Source organism: Artemia sp. Qi Xiang Cuo, chromosome 20 (genome assembly GCF_049724085.1).
Source record: "Artemia sp. Qi Xiang Cuo chromosome 20, ASM4972408v1, whole genome shotgun sequence".
Classification (NCBI taxonomy): domain Eukaryota; kingdom Metazoa; phylum Arthropoda; class Branchiopoda; order Anostraca; family Artemiidae; genus Artemia; species Artemia sp. Qi Xiang Cuo.
Genome location: NC_142813.1, coordinates 31,747,941 through 31,770,806, shown reverse-complemented (window position 1 = coordinate 31,770,806; position 22,866 = coordinate 31,747,941). Strand labels below are relative to the sequence as shown.

Sequence of the window (22,866 nt, the reverse complement as noted above, 5' to 3'; positions counted from 1 at the left end):
AATAGTTTGGATTTTTTAGCTTAGAGTCTTATCTTAGAGTTTATTTTAGAGTTCTAGTTTAGTTTAGTTTTAGTTAAGAGTTTGGTGTTTTACCTTAGAGTCATAGCTTAGACATTTAGTTAGAGTTCTAGTTTAGTTTAGTTTTAGTTATGAGTTTAGAATTTTAGCCTAGAATTTTAGCTTAGAGTTTTTGTTAGAGTTCTTGTTTAGTTTAGTTTTAATTAAAAGTTTAGAGTTTTTAGCCTAGAGTCTTAGCATAGTTTTTGTCGAAGTTCTAGTTTAGTTTAGTAATAGTTAAGAGTTTTAGCTTAGAGTCTTAGCTTAGAGTTTTTGTTAAAGTTGAAGTTTAGTTTAGTAGCTAAAAAACTCTAAACTCTAAACTAAAAGTAAACTAGACTAGAGCTCTAACTGAAACTCAAAGGTAAAACATCAAATTCTTAGCTAAAATTAAACTAAACTTCAACTCTAACAAAAACTCTAAGCTGAGACTCTAAGCTAAAACTCTAAACTATTAACTAAAACTAAACTAAACTATAACTTCAAAAAAAACTCTAAGCTAAAAACTCTAAACTCTTAACTGAAACTTAAGCAAACTATAACTTTAAGTAAAACTCTAAGCTATGACTCTAAGCTAAAACTCTAAATTCTGAACTTTAACTAAAGCTAAACTAAACTAGAAATCTAAGTAAAAATCTAAGCTAAGACTATATGGTAAACTCTAAACTCTTAACTAAAACTAAACTAAACTAGAACTCTAACTGAAACTCAAAGGTAAAAAATCAAACTCTTAACTAAAATTAAACTAAACTTCAAATCTAATAAAAACTCTAAGCTAAGACTCTAAGATAAAACTCTAAACTAAAACTAAACTATACTAGAACTTCAACATAAACTCTAAGCTAAGACTCTAAGCTAAAAACACTAAACTCTTTACTAAAACTAAAATAAACTAGTACTCTAACAAAAACTCTAAGCTGAGACTCTAAGCTAAAACTCTAAACTCTTAAGTAAAGCTAAAATAAACTAGAACTCTAAGCTAAGAATCTAAGGTAAAACCCCAAACTCTTAACTAAAACTAAACTAAACTAGAACTCTAACTGAAACTCAAAGGTAAAACATCAAACTCTTAACTAAAATTAAACTAAACTAGAACTCTAACAAAAAACTCTAAGCTGAGACTCTAAGCTAAAACTCGAAACTCTTAACTAAAATTAGCCAAACTAAAACTTTAAGTAAAACTCTAAGGTATGACTCTAAGCTAAAACTATAAATTCTCAACAGTAACTAAACTAAAATTCAACTCTAACTAAAACTCTAAGCTAAGACTCTAAGGTAAAACTCTAAACTCTTAATTAAAACTAAACTAAACTAGAACTCTAACAAAAACTCTGAGCTAAGACTGTAAGCTAAAACTCGAAACTCTTAACTAAAACTTAACCAAACTACAACTTTAAGTAAAATTCTAAGCTATGACTCTAAGCTAAAACTCTAAATTCTGAACTGTAACTAAACTAAACTAGAACTCTGAATAAAACTCTAAGCTAAGACTCTAAGCTAAAAACTCTAAACTTTTAACTAAAACTAAACTAAACTAGAACTCTAACAAAAACTCTAAGCTAAGACTCTAAGCTAAAAAAAACGAACTCTAAACTTTTAACTAAAACTAAACCAAACTAAAACTTTAAGCTAAGACTCTAAGCTTAAAAACTCTAAACTCTTAACTAAAAGTAAACTAAACTAGAACTCTAACTGAAACTCAAAGGTAAACATCAAATTCTTAACTAAAATTAAACTAAACTTCAACTCTAACAAAAACTCTAAGCTAAGACTCTAAGCTAAAACTCGAAACTCTTAACTAAAACTTAACCAAACTAGAACTTTAAGTAAAATTATAAGCTATGACTCTAAGCTAAAACTCTAAATTCTGAACTGTAACTAAACTAAACTAGAGCTCTGAATAAAACTCTAAGCTAAGACTCTAAGCTAAAAACTCTAAACTCTTAACTAAAACTAAAGTAAAATAGAACTCTAACAAAAACTCTAAGCTAAGAATCTAAGCTAAAAAAAACTCTAAAATTTTAACTAAAAAAAAACCAAAATAAAACTTTAAGCTAATACACTAAGATAAAAACTATAAACTATTAACTAAAACTAAAATAAACTAGAACTAAACCAAACTGAAACTTTAAGCCAAGACTCTAAGCTAAAAACTCTAAACTCTTAACTAAAACTAAACTAAACTAGAACTCTAACAAAAACTCTAAGCTAAGAGTCTAAGCTAAAAAAAAACTCTAAACTTTTAACTAAAACTAAACCAAACTAAAACTCTAAGCTAAGTCTCTAAGGTAAAACTTCAAACTCTTACCTATAACTAAGTTGTGCGTGAAAAGGATGGGTACTTCAATTTGTAAAATGGGTTTAGGACGGTCACTAAGAAAAGAACTTGTTCTGAAATGCCTTTTTAAAAGAATTGCCTGGTGTTGGGCATTCAAAAAGCTGTAAAGTAAAGTTGGGGGGGAAAAGGATGGGTACTTCAACTTGTAAAATTGGTTTAGGATGGAAATTAAGAAAAGATCTTGTTCTGAAATTCCCTTTGAAATTTTTTGCTTGGTATTGGAGCATTCAAAAAGATGTAAAGTAAGGTTGTGGGTGTAAGGGATGGGTACTTCAATTTGTAAAATGGGTATAGGATGGACATTAAGAAAAGATAGTGCTCTGAAATGCCTTTGAAAAGAATTGCTTGGTGTTGGAGCATTCAAAAATCAGTAAAGTAAAGTTGTGGGTGAAAGGGATGGGTACTTCAACTTGTAAAATGGGTTTAGGATGGACATTAAGAAAATAACTTGTTCTGAAAAGATATAATAAAGCCATAAAAAAGTATTAAAAAATGGGGGCTCCGGGGCCTTTGGGGCGCCGGGGGTCCTTTGGGGGTCTGGGGGGCCCTTTAGGGCCGGGTGGCCCATTGGGAGCCCTGTGGACCTTTGGGGCCTGGGGGAGGGCCTTTGGGGGGCCCGGGGAGGGCATTTGGTGGTCTGGGGGGCACTTGACGGCCGATTGGTTCTTTGGGAGCCCGGTGGACCTTTGGGGACCGGGGGAGGGCCTTTGGGGGTTCGGGGGGCCCTTTGGGAGCCTGGTGGTCTTTTGGGAGCCCGGTGGACCTTTGGGGACCGGGGGGCTTCCTTCGGGGTGGGGGTGGGGGGATCGAAACCCTTTGGGGTTGGGGTAGAGGACCTCACGACACTGTTCAAATACAACTTGTGTATTATAACGACCACAGAATTTTACCCTCAAATCCTCTTCTAAAATCATCTTTTAAATCATCTTTTAAAATGTCTCTAACTGTTTCGCCGAAATAATTCCATAAAATGTCTAAAAACGGCTTCGCCCAAATAATCCCTAAACGTAATTTCAGTGAGTTCCTTTTGTTTTTGGCATCCCTGTGCTTTCACATTTGAAATTACAAAGAAACCTTTTCGCGCGCTAAGATCAAAACATTCGCTCGGAAACGATTCTCTTTAGAAACAACAAATTCATTCCCCTTTCGTAAATCAATAATTCCCCTTAGAAACAACAAATTAATTCCCCTTTCATGCCAATCAATCAATCATGACATCATCTGTCACGTGTGATCTAAACTTTGCCTCAGAAACAATTCTGGTCGAACTCCAAAGACATTAATTAACTTGACGTCTTCTGTCAGACAGTATTAAACTTTGCCCGGAAACAATTTGATTAATGACTGTCAGCACAGCTGTCCCACTTTGAATAACCATGTGTTCTCCTTTGACGTTCGCTGGGAGCTTGCCCAAAACAACAACAACAACAAATACTTTTTCCTGGATCATAACATTCTCCCCTAGCGGGCACTTGGCCAAAAACAACAAATACTCTTTCCTAGATCATAACATTCTCCCCTAGCGGGCACTTGGGCAAAACAATAACAATAAATCGACCTTGGAAAAAGAGGTCATTGACACTGTCCCAATTAAACTATGTAAAAAAGTTGTAGGTGGCAGCAGGGGTGTCGCGTGGGAGTAGCACCTCTCTTTCTACTAACACTTTCTATACGACATTATATGCCCCCATGGAATAACTTACAACCTTAGCCCTGAGGGCTGTTGGGGGTTGTCATACTCAAAAACATAATTTCCGAAACCTTCAGCTACGTTCAACAAAATTACTATATCAAAATGTTGATCAGAAGTGTTTGAGGAAATGAAGGGCATGGGGGGGGGCATTTGCCCTACAATCACTTTTGACTATTAATAAGGACACTAACCCTCTCAATTCCCAACTGAATGAGTCGTTCTTGAAGTTTCTACGACAACACTGGCAAAGACCTAATTTCCAGAACATTCGACTACGTCGAACAAAATGTCTATCTCAAAATTTTGATTGGATGTGTTTGGGCAAATGGTAAGCTAGAGAGTGGCGTTAGTTGCCCTCTAATCACCTTCGACTATTAGATAGGCCACTAACGCTTTCAATTTCCAATCGAATGAATCCTTTTTGAAGTTTCTACGATAACACTTTTTATAAAACTTTATATTCCCCCAGGGCATAATTTACAACCCTTGCCCTGAGGGTTATAGGGGGAGAGTCATCTTCAAAGACATAATTTCTGGACCTTTCAACTACGTTGAACAAAATGGCTATCTCAAATTTTTTTTGGATGTTTCGGGGGAAATGGTGGGCGAGGGAGGGGTGTTAGTTTTCCTCTAATCACTTTTGACTTCTAAAAAGGGCACTAGCCCTTCAAAGTCTATATTACAACGCTCTATAAGAACCTTAATACCCCCAGGACAAAACCTACATCCCTTGCCCTGAGGGGTGTGGGGGGGTTGATCATCCTTAAAGACATAATATCCAGAACTTTCAACTACACTGCGATAAAAGGCCATCTCAAAATTTTTATTGGATGTGTTTGGCGAAATGGTGGGCGTGGAAGGGGTGTTAGTTGCGTTCTGATCACTTTCAATTATTAAAAAGGGCACAAGCCACTCCAATTTCCAATCGAATGAGTCCTTTTCGAAGTTTCTACGACAACTCTTTCGATACGAAGTGCCCCGGCCTAAAAACATAAAAAAAATAATACATTGTGCCAACATTGTTCTATACTTAGGCAGTGCTGTTGCGCTGCCTATGAAAAACTTATAAAGAGGGTTGACGCAATCAAGATGTAACAGGAAGAATAGCCATAGGGTGTTTTTTTTTTCGAATTTGGGACAAGTCTGGAAGAATAGGAATAAAAGCATTCGAATTACGATTAGTTTACTACATTAGAAGCTATAGTTCTGACAGTGGTCAAGTTTCTCTCTGAATCGCGAGTAGTATACTTCATAGCAGAAAAAGTGGCCCCAACGATCTTGAATTCATTTTGTATGTACACTGGCAGGCACCCACCATACCAAAGATCGCATCAAGGAGATGTTAAATGTAGAACACAGATGAAATTGCTGAGGATATAAAACATGCAGCTCATTTGAGTGTGATCAAAAATTGAATATAAGACTTTTGGAGTACCATGAGGTCACTTTGGGAGTTGAACATTTAGAATATGAATGCCAGTTTTTAAGCGATCTTAACTGAAGGTGTATGGTCGGGATAACACGTAAGTACCTTGGGGAGAAACCAAAATGTTTAGAATAAGAAACATATGAGATTTGTCTCAAGGCCAAGCTCCAGAGGTCTTTTGATGACTTTATTCATATACGTTTTAGGTTTTAACATTGCTCTTTAGTTTCCTCTGAAGACCTTAATTCAGAATGATCTATGGACTTAGTTCAATATTCCACCACCATAAAGCTATGGAAGTCAACTCGATAAGGCCGACCAATCTTGTGGTTTTAAATAGGTATTTTCTTAACGCTTAAATTCTTTTTTGATCAGGGGTAATAAAAGATTTCGAAAATTTTCTTGAAAGTTGTTTACTCATACATAGAGTGATCTTATTATATCATCAGATATGCCCGGTTATAACTGGTCTTAAAATATACATTTAAGGTTTAAAACGGAGGGCACCCTCAAATGGGATGGGAAGATATTACTCCTGAGTTGTGACAATGGATTCGAAATTTGCAAATTATCACTTTCACTATCAGGTGATCATGTTATTTAGTGCTAGTTTTGTTTTATCCTAGCTGAAAAAGAAAACTTTCACTGTCAGTTTAATTCGTCAATTGTTGATTTATAATGCCAATTTGAAATAAGGCAGACTTCTAGATGATTTTTTTTTATCTCAGAAAACCTTTTGCGTCTAAAAACTGTTTAAAGTCTAAATTGCACACTGGGAAGATATTTTCAATCTCTTCTTCTTCCCCAGTTCTAAAGCTTGGAAGACTTTACAGAAGACTCGTTTGCCTCTCTAAACTTACGAAAAAACATTCCTTAGATTTGATTCAAATCTACTTTTCTTTGTCTCTAGGATATTAAAATATAAGGTACTTGACTAGAATCTAGTAGTCACGCGAGAAAGACCGCATCGAGAGAGACCGAGATGCTACATGAAAAACAGGTTTCCGCTGACTTGTGAGGTATTGCTCACTCCGTGATAAGCGTTTAAACTTTAGTTTTTTGGGGCTAAAGGGGCAAAAAAGGTACCTAGGTTAGGTTACGTATTTAATATATGCTATGCTTTACCCCCCCCCCCCTAATGTGCAAATATATAGCCCAAATTTGTTTCTAAACTATTACATTTTCATCCTATTGTGTTTTATTTCATTAACATTACCGAAACTTAGCTTATGGCGTGACTACTGGATTCTAGACAAGTATCAAATATAATTCCAATGATTCAATGGTTAATATTGCTTAAAGATCAGAAATCAGTTAACTGAGACTGTCAGGAATGTTTTTTTTTTTTTGCTTAAATAAACCCAGGGAAAATGCTACTAAGCCACTATCTCTCTCACTTCCTTTCTTCTATGGCTCAAAAAATTTAATAGATGACAGGTCAATGCCCCCAGTGTTTGAAAATACAACTCGTATGATTTCAGTAGAATTTTATGCCATATCAAGGCTGTTCTTTTTATATTTAATAAGTATTATTTTCAAATCTATAAAACGTTAAAAAAAGTTTTCTAACACGTAAGTACCCAATATTGTCATATTTAACGACGAAGACCACACTGCCTTCCCATCACAAACATCAAAAAACAAGAAGAACATTAGGGAAATCTTTTCACAAGACAGTGAAGATAATTTGATTGTATATTTCGGCCCTATGTCCAAGGGCTGTCCTCAGCAAGACAAAAACATATAAAAGAAAGATAACTAATGACAACATGTCACAGATAAAACTAAAATGTAAAATTTTCAAAACAGTCTTGGCATCATTACTCCAGCGAAGTTCAACCAGGACTGATAAATACAATGAGGTAAAACAAGGCGATTCATTGAAATAAAAGAAAAATAATTAAAAACACGTTCATATTGATAATTTCGCCTTTTTGGCAGCTAATCTCAAACGTCTTTTTGTGACCAGTTCTGTATTAATGTCTACTTGTTTTTTTTTTTTTTTTTATATTTTGTAGGGTCATTATTAATTAAATTCGTGTATATAGCCTTTAGTGAATATTCCCCGAAGTCCCTATTTAAGGAAATATTATTATTAATATTAAGTCTGATTTCAATTGCTTCTCGAATTACCTGTTTTACGCCTTGATCATTGCTAATAAGGGCAAATTCTTCAAAAATCTGCCCTTGTCTAGGGCAGATGTGTTTCCACTTTTTTGTAGGCTCAATGTATTTCCGATTCCGTAATTCTTTTTCCCAGCAAATTAATAGTTTACCGATGGGTCATCCCCTCTCCGGGTTACTGGCAAATATTTATGTGGAACATATTGAAAATTGGGTGTCGGATTCATGCTTTTGAAACATATCTTTTGGGGACGTTACATGGATGACGTAATTTCACTTTGGAATTATGGGGAAAATGAACTTACCAACACAAAAAAATACATATTTACATTTTTAAATCAACCCCCCCCCCAAGTTAAAAGAGGTGTCGTAATCCCTCTCGTCGATCGTGCCCTAAATATTTGTTCGGATTCCCACGTCAAAGCAAAAGTAAATTTTATCAGGGAGATACTTTTTGAAAATGGGTATCCAATTTTATTTACTAATAATATAATTAACCGTAGACTGAAAAGAAACTCCCGTAAAATCAATGGTAGTTTACCATTTGAGAATCACAATAAGCCCTCAAACATAATTTACCTCCCTTACATCCCAAAATCCCTACGAATCTTAAAAAAGTTTGCACACAAAATAATCTGTATGTAGTATTTACCAATAATTTCAAAATCATAAATTTCCTAAATTCTGGTCACAGTATAAAGATGTAGCAGTAAGTCTACCGCAGATAATTTCTGGCTCTTCATTCTCGGTACGAACAAACAGCTCCTCCCACATATTCTTGCATTAGCGCGTACAAACAGCAGCTCCTCTCATTTGATCTGCCATCAGCGGTCCAATTACCCTGGAACACGTATTTTGGCAGAAATTTTCTCAAATTGCCTTTGGAACCAACTTGAGACTTCGAAGCCTACTTTTAATTCCTAAAAACATCTAATAATAACATTGCACTACTAATTACCGATTTTCATATATGTATTGGAATAAATTAATTTAAAATTAGTTTCTTCAAAATTTAGTGTTCCAACATTGAAGCCAAGTTTCACGTTCAAGAGAAATCTGACTTGTCTACCCGTGAAAAGATATAATGTCGATTATGTTTATACGTTCTCTGGAGTACTCGCACCGCGGTCCGGGTTTTTATAATGGGTGAGATAGGGAAAGATCATACTGCCTATAATTTATATACTGTGATTCTGGTAAAGATAAAACCCAATTTACTCGCCAAAGAGAGGTCTATCAAGTACCATGCGATTGTGGCATACAATGTAGGTGGAATTTAGAGACACCCCTACAGCAGCATAAAGATGATATTACCAAAGCTCTAAATTCTAATATTGCTACTGTTTCTTTTGATTCTGCCTTAGGCAGCTATGTTTTTGAAAATTCTAGCCACAAAATACGTTTTGAAGAATCTGCCCTTATTAACAATGACCTAGGCATAAAGCAGGTACTTTGAGAAGCAATTGAAATCAATAAAAACTTAATTAGCTGTCAAAAAGGCAGAATTAGCAATAAGAAAGTGTTTTAATTTTTTTTTTCATTTCAATGAATCGCCTTGTTTTACCTCATTGTATTTATCAGTTCTGGTTGAACTTCGCTGGAGTAAAGATGCCAGGACTGTTTTGAAAAATTTTACATTTTAGTTTTATCTGTCGCATCTTGTCGTGAGCTTTCTTTCTTTTATATATTTTTGTTTTGCCGAGGACGGCCCTTGGACATAGGGCCGAAATAATCATTCAAATTATCTTCACTGTCTTGTGAAAAGATTTCCCTATTGTTCTTCTTGTTTTTGATGTTTGTATTGTCGTATTGTTTACTATCCATGGACATGATTTATGAGTGAAGGTTTAAGCTAACAAATAATGATTCTTCCAATCAACATAAACTTTTCAAATAATAATAAAATATACCCTTTTGCCAGTGTAGTGAAAGTACCCGGGCCTACCGATTAGAACTTCCTAGGTTCAATCCCCCACGGTGTAAGGGAGCTATGATTGTACAAATTAAAAGGTGATTTTTTAATTGATTTCAATGCATCTAGACCCCAGCGCCGCGCCAATAAGGGAAGACCGTCCCCCCCTCCCCCGGTGCGCCACCTATAATTTTTTGCATCGCCTCTGGTAAGATGTCGGCGGCGCGCCGCCGGCGCGATGAATGGTGATCACAAACATTAGTGTTTTCATCAGTCTTTCTCAAATCCCAGCTTGAATTTGCAAAAGATTCGGGCCTATTCATGAGTTAAAAACTTCACAAGTCAATGGCTGGACGATGGTCTTCTTCGATATTTCTTCAGAGAAGTAGAAATATGGTAGAAACGAAATGGCTGTGGCGTTTCAGAGCCCTTGCATAATAAATGAAATAATAGATAATAGATTCGCCGTGGCATTCAATAAAATCCAAGGAATCTAACTAAAAGGGAGCACACACAAACGCCAAATTAGGCCAGTAGCCTATAAGAAATCCAAAAATACCCAAGACAATGAAAAAGTCCGAATAGGGGGCCCTGGGTCTATGAAAATATTTCTATGGTTTCCCAGGGAATTTGATATCATTTTCTTCCGTCTCCGCTTTAAATGGAAAAAATAATTAGCTTTTTGGCATCCCTGCTTTAATTAAATAAAATTGAGGTATTATCATTTAAAAATGATAGCCCGATATCCCCCCCCCCTATAAGAAATAACATACAATTTTTTTTATGAATGATATTTTTGTGGTCACTTTCGTTTCAATCTTCAATCCTCCAACCTTGTACATAGTCTATAGCTAAATTTTGTCTCAATAGAAGGTTTTTTCGGAGGGGGGGAAATTTTCAGAAAGAAGATTGTTTTCTCTTTGATCTATCAGGCGTTCAATAATTGTGTATTAAACATTAAGGAAATGTATCCAAAACATAGCAAATTCTATAAAATTCTACAAAATTACGATTCAGCTATCACAATAATCTGTTTGCTACCAAATTCAAAATTGAACTGGACCTGTGTAGTGTAAGCGTTCTGTTCAACTTAAAAATAATATTCTTGACTACGAATGATGCAAGAATCTTATAGCAATTGGGAAACTGTATTCAAAATGGTTTAAGCTCATCAAACAGTTCGTGGTAACGAACTGTAAGTAAGGACCGACCCGGCTCAATAGTACCGAAATTCTAAAAAAAAAGGATACCAATTTTGATATCAATAGATACATCAAAAGAATCGGACTTTTATGCCAATTTCAAATATATAAATTTCATCAAGTTTAGTGTTACCCCACAAAAGTTATGAGTCTGAGAACATTTGCCTTATTTTCGAAAAATGGGGAAACCACCCCCTAAAGTCATAGAATCTTAATGAAAATCACACCATCAGATTCAGCGTATCAGATAACCCTGTTATAGAGATTTAAAGCTTCAATATGCAAAAATGTGGAATTTTGTATTTTTTTTTCTGCCAGACGAAAGGTCACGGATGTGTGCTTATTTGTTTGTTTTTTTTCTTCCCTAGGATGATCGTATCTACGTAGTGGTCCTAAAGTATTGCGAGAGGGCACATTCAAACGGAAATCAAAAGTGTTGTGCCCTTTTTAAGTGACCAAAAAAACTGGAGGGCAACTAGGCTCCCTCCCACGCCCATATTCCCCCCCCCCCCCCAAAGTCACCAGATTGAACATTTGAGATAGCCATTTTTTCAGTATAGTTGAAATATCTAATAACTATGTTTTTAGGTGTAAAATGACCCGCCATAGTCCCCGGAAGAAGGGCTGCAAGTTGTGAACTTTGCCCGTTGTTTACATATAGTGTTTGTTATTGGGAAGCATACAGCCAATTTTTTTTTTGGGGGGGGGGATGGGTGTGCTTGGGGTGGATTTCTAAGAGGAGAATCTTCCTTTGGGAGGAAAATTTCTGATGAGTGAATATTCTAAGGAAATGTTACACTGAGGGGTTTTGACACAATTACTATAAAAAAGTGTTTTCAACAATCTTGCATACTCTTTGCCAATTTTTTCATGTGGAAATGTTCCGGGGGACTTATCCGGGGGCATTTATCTGTACATTTTATATTCTGGAAATTAACTTTCACGGAAGGGGGCATCTCTGGAGTGATCGAGAAACTAGCTAGACATTAAGGTCTTAATCCAATGAAAAAAATGCTAAGGAGAATTTTTCAGGGTGAATCATTCACAAGCCATTTTACAGAGAGGGGAGGGGATTCTCATTGAGGAAGGAACTGTCTGGAGGGAATTTGACGGGGAGGGGGTGAAGTTTACATTGGATGAAATTTCCACGTAGGAGTTTTCCGTGAGGGGGAGGGGTATATTTCATAAAGGGTGAGTCTGATTTACCGGCATTATTTGAAAAACGAACAGAAATTATGTCATATATGAAGGGTTGCTCCCTCCTCAATACCTTATTCTTCACACTAAATTTTGACTGTTTACTAAAACTGAAACACAGGGGCTGTTTAATTAGAATAGGAAGTTTTTTTTTTAAGTGCTAACAGCCTTAGCGTAAAGAGCAAGGTATTGAGGAGGGGGAAGCTTCATATCCGGAATAAATCTGCCAAAAATAATATTCAAATTGTGTTTTAGTTTTTCATGCACGGTGAGTCAAAATCGAACCCGCATTAGTTGAAAAGCGTTCAGAAATTAAATAAAAAATAAGTTTTTTTTTAACTGAAAGTAAGGAGCGACATTAAAACTTAAACCGAACAGCAATTATTCCGTATATGAAAGGGGCTATCCCCTCCTCAACGCCTCACTCTTTACGCTAAAGTGTGACCCTTTTTCACCACTCAACTTTTTAAAACAATAAAAAAATTTAGCGTAAAGAGTGAGGCGTTGAGGAGAGGATAGCCTCTTTCATATACGGAATAATTGCTGTGCGTTTTAAGTTTTAATGTCGCTCCCTACTTTCCTCCTTACTTAGTCAAAATACTTGTTTATCATTTAATTTCATAAAGACGATACTTTTGTCAGCATATGAAGAACCGTGTATATTGTAATTGTATCTGTCTGGTTTATATGCAAAGTAACACAAGAGACGAAAATTAACGAACAAGAGAGTAGTAAAGAATCATGGTATGCAAAGAAATATTTGTCATGGGTAGTCCCTAGTGATAAATCACTAGGGGTGGCATCGTGACTGGTTGATTTTCGGAGATTTCGGAGAACCAAATTTTATTCGGGGTGACACAGAGATTTTCAGGGGAATCCCCAAAAATTTAGGGAGAGTGCAAGACCTGCTTGATTTCTAATAAATCAAAATACTTAAAAACAATAGAAAAGAAAAGCTCCGATTTTGGGGTTGACGCAATAAAGAATTGCCGCAAAATCAATTCAAAGTCAGTCGAACGCCACCGCCTCTGTCAGCAGCGGCGCGCGTGCGGCGCACCGGCAGCGTTGCGACACTTCGGCGGCAGTCAACCGGGCCTCTCGTTGGCGGCGTTCGGTCGATGTACCGGCGTGGCACCGGGGTCTAAACGTATCCATGGACATACTGTAATGAAAACCTCAAAGAATGATTTTTTGGTAAAAACAGCTTTATGGTCATCGAAAATCAAACGTTCCAGAAAATTATGTATTGTATTATGAAGAATAGATAATGAACTTTATGTTATAGACTGAAAGTTTTTCACAGATGTCAAGGATGTTTGCAGTATTTTATAGAGGTGTAGTATCTCCTGTAGATCGGTGATAATTAGAAATTATATTAAAAATGAGTTTTCAGCTGAAACTAAGGAGTACATCAAAACTTAAAACGAACATACATTATTCCGAATAAATAAAAAAAAAATCATGACAGCGTTGTTTCTACATTAAATTTTAATAAAAAACGAACAAATATTAATTTAAAAGAACTAAGTTTTTCCGAGGGAAGTAAAGAGCGAAGTTGAAACTTAAAACGGACAAAAATTATTACTTGACAGCCTATCTAATATATATCAATAAAACTGGTACAAATAAACCAATTAATTATGTTTCTCTGTGCTTTTAGGATTATAGAAAACTAGGGCTTTACTGAACACACAAAATAATATAGGAGTTTTGGTACAGTAAAAGCAAGCCAATTAAGGACACTTTTTACAGAATAAAAATATTATCAATCTTTTTTAGGGTCAATCCCTTTTAAGATAAAGCAACAATCCATTATAGGATTGTTGCTTTATTTTTTTTTACGTTTTATTTGTTATCACTTCTGCACAATGGCTCAGTTCAATGACTGACTCTTGTGTTTGTTCTGAAAAGGACATGTCATGATTAGTTTGTACACAAGTTCGAAGTAAAGCCATCTTGATTGTATTAGGACTATAGACTAGCTTTAGAGTTTGTATCATAGCTTGAAATTCACTATTGTATAGAGAGAAAAAATCGGATTTTTAGACTTCATATTATGTCTCGTTTGATCTTCATTTCAAGCATTACTAAAGCATGTTTCTTACAATTTAAGACTGTATATTACTCACTATTGGTATTATAGCTGGCGAGACCAAAATGCAACCTGATAAATAAATCCTATATTTCTCTATGTTGTTCAATCTCTTCGCGGTTATTACAAAAATATTTAATTTTACGCTTATGTTTTTCAGATAATTTTAATTGTATGCTGAAAGTTACTGAATTCACAACTGGTGTAAGACTTTGAAAAGCTTTATAGATTCGTTTGTTGTTGTCAGGCTACATACTCCCTTTTGACTCCCAAATCAATATTCCGGAATTTTATACTTGACTTTGTGTTTTCAATAAAGCGCGTTTTCTATAATCCTAGAAGTACAGGGAGTCATTATTAGTTGGTTTATTTGTACTAGTTTTATTGGTATATATTAGATAGGCTGTGAAGTAATAATTTTTGTCTGTTTCAAGTTTCAACTTCGCTCTTTACTTCCCGCGTAAAAACTTAATTTTATTAAATTAATTTTTTTCACAGTGGCCCATACAAAGGCCTGGCTTGTGACATTTCTTTTCTAATAACTTTATCCAGACTTTATTGCATTGTTTTATTTTCAATGACATGGCTTGAACTAATGGTTAAATGAAATAGTTTTGAACTGCAGCTTCGGCTAAAATATATTACAAGAAAGTAGTTTCTTTATCGGTTTTTTCAAATGCAAAAAATTAGATAGCGATTGTACACCTGTTTAATACGCGAAAAATGCCCAAGTATCCTTTTCTGAGTCGCGGTATATTTTCTCCGCAAGTTCAGGACTCGGAGAGAATACCCCTTCCCAAGGAAGAAAACTGTACACTCCATAAAAAACAGAAGGATAAAACAAATCATGTCTCGATTAATACTCAATTACCTCATTATATTTATAGCGAGGTTCATCTATCTTTCGATGATATCGTATCTTCTTATACTCATGATTATTTGTTGATTTTTTATAATCTATTAGCCATTGTTTTCTTACTAGCTACTAGCCCATCATTTGGCATTACGAACCAACTGTTGATGAATCCCCCAAATCAGCAGACTTTTGTTTAAGTCCTAGGGAGATATTTGGCACCATTAGGAGGGGGGCTAGGATACAATTGTGATGGCAGTGATTATTATATTTGGAAAGAGCATTGGAATCAAATCAAATGTTTTTAACATTTGATTTCGGTTAAGTTCTACCAAATCATATTATTGAGTTAGGACAAAAGTGAATACACCATTCGATGCCTTTTTTTTGCTGATTACGAATATAATAATCATATCTATCGGAAATGAATTTCAGCCCCCCCTATATATGCCAATTCAGGGTTAGGTATATATAGGGGGGGGGGCTGAAATTCATTTCCGATAGAAATGATTATTATATTCGTTATCAGCATAAAAAAAGGCATCGAATGGTGTATTTACTTTATTTCTAACTCAATCATATGATTTGGTAGAACTTTACCTTGATTTCCACCCTACAAGTAAATTCGCCGATTTTTTTTTTTTTTTTTTTGCGTATTTCCCATCAACAACTGGTTCTTAAAACCAATTCAAAAAAAAAGAAGCAAACTTTTACATATAGATGGGGCCTGATACCTAGGTTAGGATACGTATTTAATATAGGCTATGCTATGCTTTACCCCCCCCCCCCCTAATGTGTAAATATATAGCCCAAATTTGTTTCTAAACTATTACATTTTCATCTTATTCTGTTTTATTTCATTAGCATTAACGAAACTTGACTTCTCGCGTGTTGCCCAGATTCTAAAAAAGTACCGAATCGGGAATCAAACGATACAGCCCCTTTTTTCTATCTGACTTCTGCCCTAGAACGTAAATTCACCTTGTATAATTCAGGGAAGGAATCTTGCACCAAGATTACCGAAAGTATACATAAGAAATTCGATTCTGACCTTTACGAGGAAAAATTGCAAAAATCCTTACAAAATGAGAAGCATTAACTAATGAAAAACATCAGACCAACTTTTAGATTAATTCTTCAAAGCTGATGAAACCAGTTTTGAGGAGTCACCGTCATCAACAACATGTTCTGGATTGAAGTTGCCTAAAGAAATTCTAGGCGTGACGATATTTTGGCAGTGAGTGTACTCAAAAATTCCCACTTTGAAAAACAGAACCATTTGAAAACTAGGATTTTCGAAAAAAGCTCTACACTATTAAAGAACCTTCATTTTTCTCAAATGATGAATCAAAAATTTAGATAAAACGTTATCTAGAATATCCGGATACTTGTGGTATTCGATTCACTGTAATAATAAAAAAAAAGTCATATTCAAAAATTATTAGTCTTCTTAACGCTGATACATTGACCGTAGGTCCCCCCTTTCCAGTGGCGATTCGGGCCTATCTTGCGCTTCAGACAAAATCTTGATTAGCGTCCCCCCTATCTCCCAAACATTTTCAGGCCAAACTTTAACAAAATTTTCATTTATCAACAATTTTTTCCATTTATTTAAATCTGACTTTTCATCTTTAACCTCTTTAAATTATTATTTATCCAGCCCCTATTCATTCCTTGGATTTCTTCGCATTCTATACTCATTAACGGTAAATCACCAGCCCAAACCAGCGTTGCCACTCTGGTGATTTGGGATTTACTAGTTTTGGGCGAAAAAATTTACTAGATTGGCTTCCGTTTTACTAGATGTTGCCAAAAAAGTGCGCGTGTTGCGGCTTTCGCCGCGTGACGTGCATTGGCGTGAGAAAGCTAGTAAAAAGTTTTTGTCATCAAAATGAAAACAAAAGTAAAATGTAGCTATTGCGCATTTTTTTTTTCTGCTTGTGCAGCATCTTAATATGATTTCTTTTGGCCATTCGGCTTATTTGCCTTCAAATATGTAGGAAATGTGTTCCCAGTTATTCATTAGGTCCAACGAGTTTCTTCCAGCCTCCTAATTTTTGACAGACTCGGCCTTACTCTATAGCTTAACCAACTTTTCCGAAAGTTTATAGTTTCAGTATATACTTACGACTAGACTTCACAAAAATTTCAGGTACACATAAAAACCAAACAAACGACCACGAAAAATGGAATTCAAAGTAAAATATAAAATAAAATAATAATAAAGTCCGATTTGACAGACCAATTTTGACTTTTTCAAAGCTTAACCGCCGGTCCTGCACCATTATTTCTGTTTCCCAGGAACCAGGTTTGTTCGCCTTCGTCTTCCATTTTCCGCATCTATCAATCAGAGCGGGCGGAATCTCCCACTCCAAAACGTATTTTGTGTCTCTGAGGTAGAGTTGCTTAGAGTGCATGAGAGCTCCAACTGTGTCAATATTTAATCGGTTTTGCCAAGTCGTCTTGATAATATTTAAACTGGAAAACTGCCGCTCTGCACCGGCTGAAGCATGGGACAAAGCCCAGAGGGTCAACATAAACTTGGGGGGCACTCGGAAAATGGCTTTCCCGCTACCATCTTTCAGTTTGGTAAGCCTCTTCCAGAATGTAGGAGGACACTTTAAATCTGATTCTGATACTATTTCTGAAATAAAATCGCTTTGGATCTGAATTTCCTCATACTCACCATTAAGGTCCTCCAGCAACTTCATCTTCTCCCCTTCCGTTCTGCAGTCTCTAACAGCAATATGTTTAAACCTCTGTAGAAGAGGAAAGTGACATAGATTCGTTGCTCATAGCTTTCAGTGGATCGAGGAGTTCTAAAGATGTAAGAACAGGATAATTCAGTCTTAACCTAGTACGGATCTGAATAGCAAGTTCAATAAGATAAGCAAGACAGGCTTTTCGAATGGCTTGCAACCAGTGACGTCGGTCTTCCACTGACAGGCTTTCAAGGTGCAACTCGGTATTCATCCCAAGTTTGACATGTTCAAGCTTCAAAAAGTTTTCAGGACTGCTCATGGTCAGGGATGTAAAAGTTACCTTTGAGCTTCTCAGGGCGAAGGAAACACTGCAGAGTAGACAAGTAAAGCTCGCGGGAACGTCTCAGAAGGCAATGAATCCTTGTTCCACGTGACTGGAACTCAAGGTTGAACTTGTTAATCTTTGCCAGTATATACGAGAGAAAGTACAAGTAGACCTTATTCACGCCTACATCCATCGCACTTAGCGGCTTTTTAACTTTATCCCTTGTAGAGCTGTCCGATGATGTTAGGGACAAGTTTTTCGGATACAAATGCAAGGCTGGCCACTGTTCAAGTAATCTGTTAATTCCGGCTTCAAAAGACAACCAGTGTATGCCACTAATGTGCAGAAGTCTGTGGTTGACAATTTAACAAAACCCCTGGAAAACCTTCAGTTCCAACTGTTTCTTAGGGTTTGGGCTTATGAAGTTGGTGAGTTCCTTCAAAAAAGTTTCAATTTAAGCAGGTAAGTGCTTTGCTGCAGCCGAAGCACACAATGGAGCAGCATGGCAAGTGCAACCAAGGACAAACAGCTGAGGATTTTCACGCAGCGGCTGGGCTGCGAGGCCGTTTTCACTCTTCATATTGATCGACGCATTATCAAGATCAATCCCAATACTATTTTCTAATGGAACGTTAACTTTCTTAAAGTACTTCGTCAGAAGATTCTTTTACCCACTTGCAGTTGCGTCGTCCACCTCTAGTAGTGCCAGGAATTCTTCTCTCACGGTATTCTCACTGTCTACATACCTCAGAAAAACAACTAAGGACTTTGTATTTGATCTGTCCGTGCTTTCGTCGGCAATTATTGAAATCAGATGCTAAAGTGTCCTCGCCATAAGACCCTATAACATTTTTAACAATACCAGTCAATTTAGTTTGCTTCATTTCAACATGCTTGGCTGTAGCTGAATCCCCAAAAGATCTTTTCAAAACGGGAACGAGAGTATCAGTTTTTCTCAAAGAAATATCTTCAGCTGCAATCCATGCTGCAAGGCGTAATTCAGCAGCTGACACCATCCTATCACTTCTCTTTTTCCTGCTTTTGCTCATTTCCGACTGCTCCCTCAACTGTCAGTTGTTCCAATACTACTTTTACATTCTTCTTATGAAGCTAATTAGTCGCGTGAATCTTAATGACAGCCAAACTTCCTGTCAGCTTTCGTTGACAGTATCTGCAATAGGCGTTTTTGCTTCTGTCTGACGATTGAATAGGAAAAGGTTTCAGCACAGTATCAGTCAACTACTCTGCTCGAAACATCTGTGCATAGTGCGTCCTCTTAGACTTGTGACCAACAGACTTCAAATTAGTCTCTGAGTCCTCAGCCAGATCGATTGTGGCATATGTAGATGCAATTTCATCGGATTCCTGCAAAACGCTGCTTTCCAAAATTTCGATTTGTTCTTGAACACAGTCCAGCCCAGTATCTTCAGGGGCAGCATTGTCCGTCTCAGCGTTAGCAATCTCTATTCTGTCTTCAGGGCCGGTCTTTTTAGCAGAAGCTATATGGTACGAAGTTTGCTGATTGGCACGCGTTTTCTGCTTGTTCAATGTTGATCAGAAGCTGTCTAATGTTTGCTGCTGGCTGACAAGTGGAGCTTTCCTCTTTCCAGACATTCTGAAAAACCGAAACGAAAATCAATCACCGAATATCCATCACTTCCAGAACGAGTTCCTGGTGAATGGTGAATCAGGGTTTCCAAGCAAAGTAACAATGTAAGTTAGAGATACCAGCTTAAAGGTAAACTCTAGCATTAAAATAATTGGACTTTAAGTGGACAAGTTTAATAGTTGAATTTTTTCTGATTTTTTGACGGACAAATCATTGACCTGCTAATCTGTACCTTTACAAAGATAGCTAAGAAATAAACATACCATTGGGTTCAGAGTTCAATCCATTATCTGAATAAAGCAAACATGTCTACTGGAAGTAACCTTAGACCCTTAGCTCCTCCTGTACCTCCAGAGGCACACAGGGCGTCCGTTAACAGCCTCAAATCATCCCGGAAATGAGTTGCGGCGAAGATGTCCTCCCACTCTGGGACTAAGGATGCATGAAGGGCTCTCCTATCCCACTCATAGGTCCTGTGAAGCGTGTTTTTGGGCCTTCCTCGTCGACGCGTGACGTCTGGTTGCCACTGGAGAAGCATATTCGGTAGTGTCTATCCTGGCGTACGGATAACATGGCCAAGGTAGCGCCAACTTCGTTGCCAGACTACATTAGTGACATCAGGCTGGTTTGTGTAGTGGTAAATTTTCAATATTGTTATCCCATCCTTCCAGGAAGGATAGGATAACAAACTAACCTATCCTACTGGAAGTTTCTTTCATAAATTTGGGAAATTTTTGAATTTCCAGGTTTCAGAATTTAGAAAACCTAGTTTTGGTTTAGTTTTTGGCTTTGCTTGAGATCAGGGGTCAAGGCTTGTGTTTTTGTTTAGTGCTTGTGTTTCTCTTTTCTCTTTGTATTTTCCTGTTGGTTACTTCATCTTTAGGGTGCCTCACACTCCATTATTTGATATGGTATATAAACAAATTTCAATGAATTTACAAACTTTGACTCCAAAAAGTATTTAGTATTGAACTATAATATTTAACTATGTTAGTATTGGACTTGGATTGGAAAGCCCAGAATGTCAAAATGTTTTTCCTCATTCATCAGCTAAACAATGACAATACTTATGATAAAAGCTAGATGAAATAGCAAACAGACATACTGTCACCAAGAAACAAAAGTACGAAGATGGTGATCATTATAGAAACTTAGAATTTCCCTTGAGTAGTAGAGGTATTTTGACATGTTTACCTCAAAGAAAGAAAAAAAGGTAAATAAGTATTATTTGCCAACATACTATTGAAGTGGTTAGTATTTAATATTAGAATACAGATTAATTATAGAAAGAATCATTGTCGATATTAGAAATTATAAGAAAAAGAAATAAGAAAAAGAGTTCAGAGTAGAGGAGATATGGGGGTCAAGAATCAACCAATAGAAGGATATCAGAGCATTTTTTAAGAAAAATGCTTGTCTTGGCGGAGCATTCTTGGTTATAACCAGTCTTTGAAACAAGATTGTGATATGACAGTAAAGGTGCAGAGGTGCTCCCCATGCAGTAAAAATACAATGGTGCAGGTCAAGAGACGCAGGATGTAAGACGACTTATGCATTAATTAGTCCATTGCACAGCAACTCTTCGCCTTTACTGCGTGGGTAGCAGTTCTGCATGTTTACCCAGCATGACAGACTGAATAATATACAGTTGCTTTGATAATGGTGCAGATTAGCAAGATTAGCTACCCCTATAGTATAAGGTACCTGATAGAACCAGAATAGACAGTAAAAAATGAGTTGTTCATATCCTGCATCTACTGGGCAGCATCTCTGTAACTTTACAGTGCAATTTACTGAATAACATAGATTGAGAAATGAACTGTTTTTGGTTAATTTGAAATATAGGATGATAATGAGATATTTAGGAAATAAACATACCATTTGACTCAGAGTTTAATGCTGTATCCAAATATAGCAATAATTTCCAGTGGGAACACATCCTCTAGATTCTATAAATTAAGCTTTTTGGGGCTACAAAGGGATTCAAGGGTAGGCTTCAGGGTGGTAGGTGAGGTGACCTAGACCCTGAACTCCAAGTAAGTCAAAAACTAAACTGAAAATAAGGGTTTCCTATCCGAGAATCTGGAAATTACAGACTTTTCGAAATTTTTGGAATTAATTCCCATCAGAAATGATTGTTCTATTTGGATAGAGGATTGAATTCTAAATTGAATGTTATGTTTGTTTCCTAGCTATCTTATTATGGTCCAACATTTCAAATTTACAATTTTTTTTTATCAGGGGTAGCTAACCTGCACCTATACCCATCAGTGTTAGTAGCGGCAAAAACTCATAGGTGCAAGCTCTAAATGAGATGCAGCAGTAGTGAGCATTACAAGAAAACAATACTAGAGGAGACTTAAGAAAAGGATAAGCACAAAGGTGTCACTCCAAAAACATTTAATAGGCATTCAGCCAGCAAACATGAAGTCTTTGCTCAACATGCCTTTTATGACTAATCGACTAGCTACCGTAGTTATAAGATGAAAAATTCAGATCCGATAAGCTCAGATCTTGATTCAAAAAACAGATTTTAAAAGTGTTGAATTTCAGGCCAAAAGACTTGAGTAGTTTGTCGTGTTTTGAACCACAGAATAAATGTCATTGGAAGAGTGAGACAACAGTCAACCACCTCCGGTACGTTTTCCCAACAAAATGCTTTCAGATGAGAGGGCAAAAAAATTTACTTGATTTTGGGAAAAATTTACTAGATTTGTTCGATTTTACAAGATCTGACCCCCATATTACTAGACTTACCAGGTGGATATGCTTTTTACAAGATATAGTAAAATTTCACAAGGGGTGGCAACGTTGGCCCACACTCGATCTGAGCTACATTAATACTAATTGAATTTTTCTAAACGACGACTCATTACTGGCCACCGACACTGCAGTCGCTAATAAAATTTGATATGCAACTCTTTCGTTTGCGAAGACCCCACCGTATTGCACAATTAGATCTAAGACATCTATTGGTTTCTTTAAGCAAATGCGTTGGTGTTGAATTATTTTTTTCATATCTTTGAGTTCGTGGAACAAGTGAAAAGGACCTAATTCATCGCAATATTTTCCACCAAGTTTGAGGTAATATTCTCAACTTTCGTGTAATCTTGAAATTCTTCTTCGGTGTTCGGTATTAAGCAGAATTATTTAGTTTTCACCTGCCCAGAGTCTCAGGCAAGTGACCCTACACTTCAAAAAGTGGAAATAGGCTCAGATTGCTGAACTGAGCTGAGGCAATGAATAGATACTAATGGGAAAGGGATTGGAGACGCTGGCCATCCGTGAACAAGTGGTAAATTGAGAGAGGAATTTGGGACAACATTTAGGGGTCCA

At 36.4% G+C, this 22,866-nt stretch overlaps 1 protein-coding gene across 3 annotated transcripts in view; it reads right to left on the bottom strand.

The window, feature by feature from the left end:
* The window catches only part of LOC148940099 (serpin I2-like), a 156,582-nt gene extending 140,489 nt beyond the window's left edge, over positions 1-16,093 (bottom strand). The window contains exon 1 of one of the 3 annotated variants that reach the window (XM_089105932.1): positions 15,946-16,093. The gene's annotated coding sequence lies outside the window, so the exon portion shown is untranslated. The remainder of the gene's footprint in view (positions 1-15,945) is intronic. The other 2 variants (XM_089105934.1, XM_089105933.1) reach the window with 2 other exon arrangements.
* Between the last annotated feature and the right edge of the window lie 6,773 nt (positions 16,094-22,866).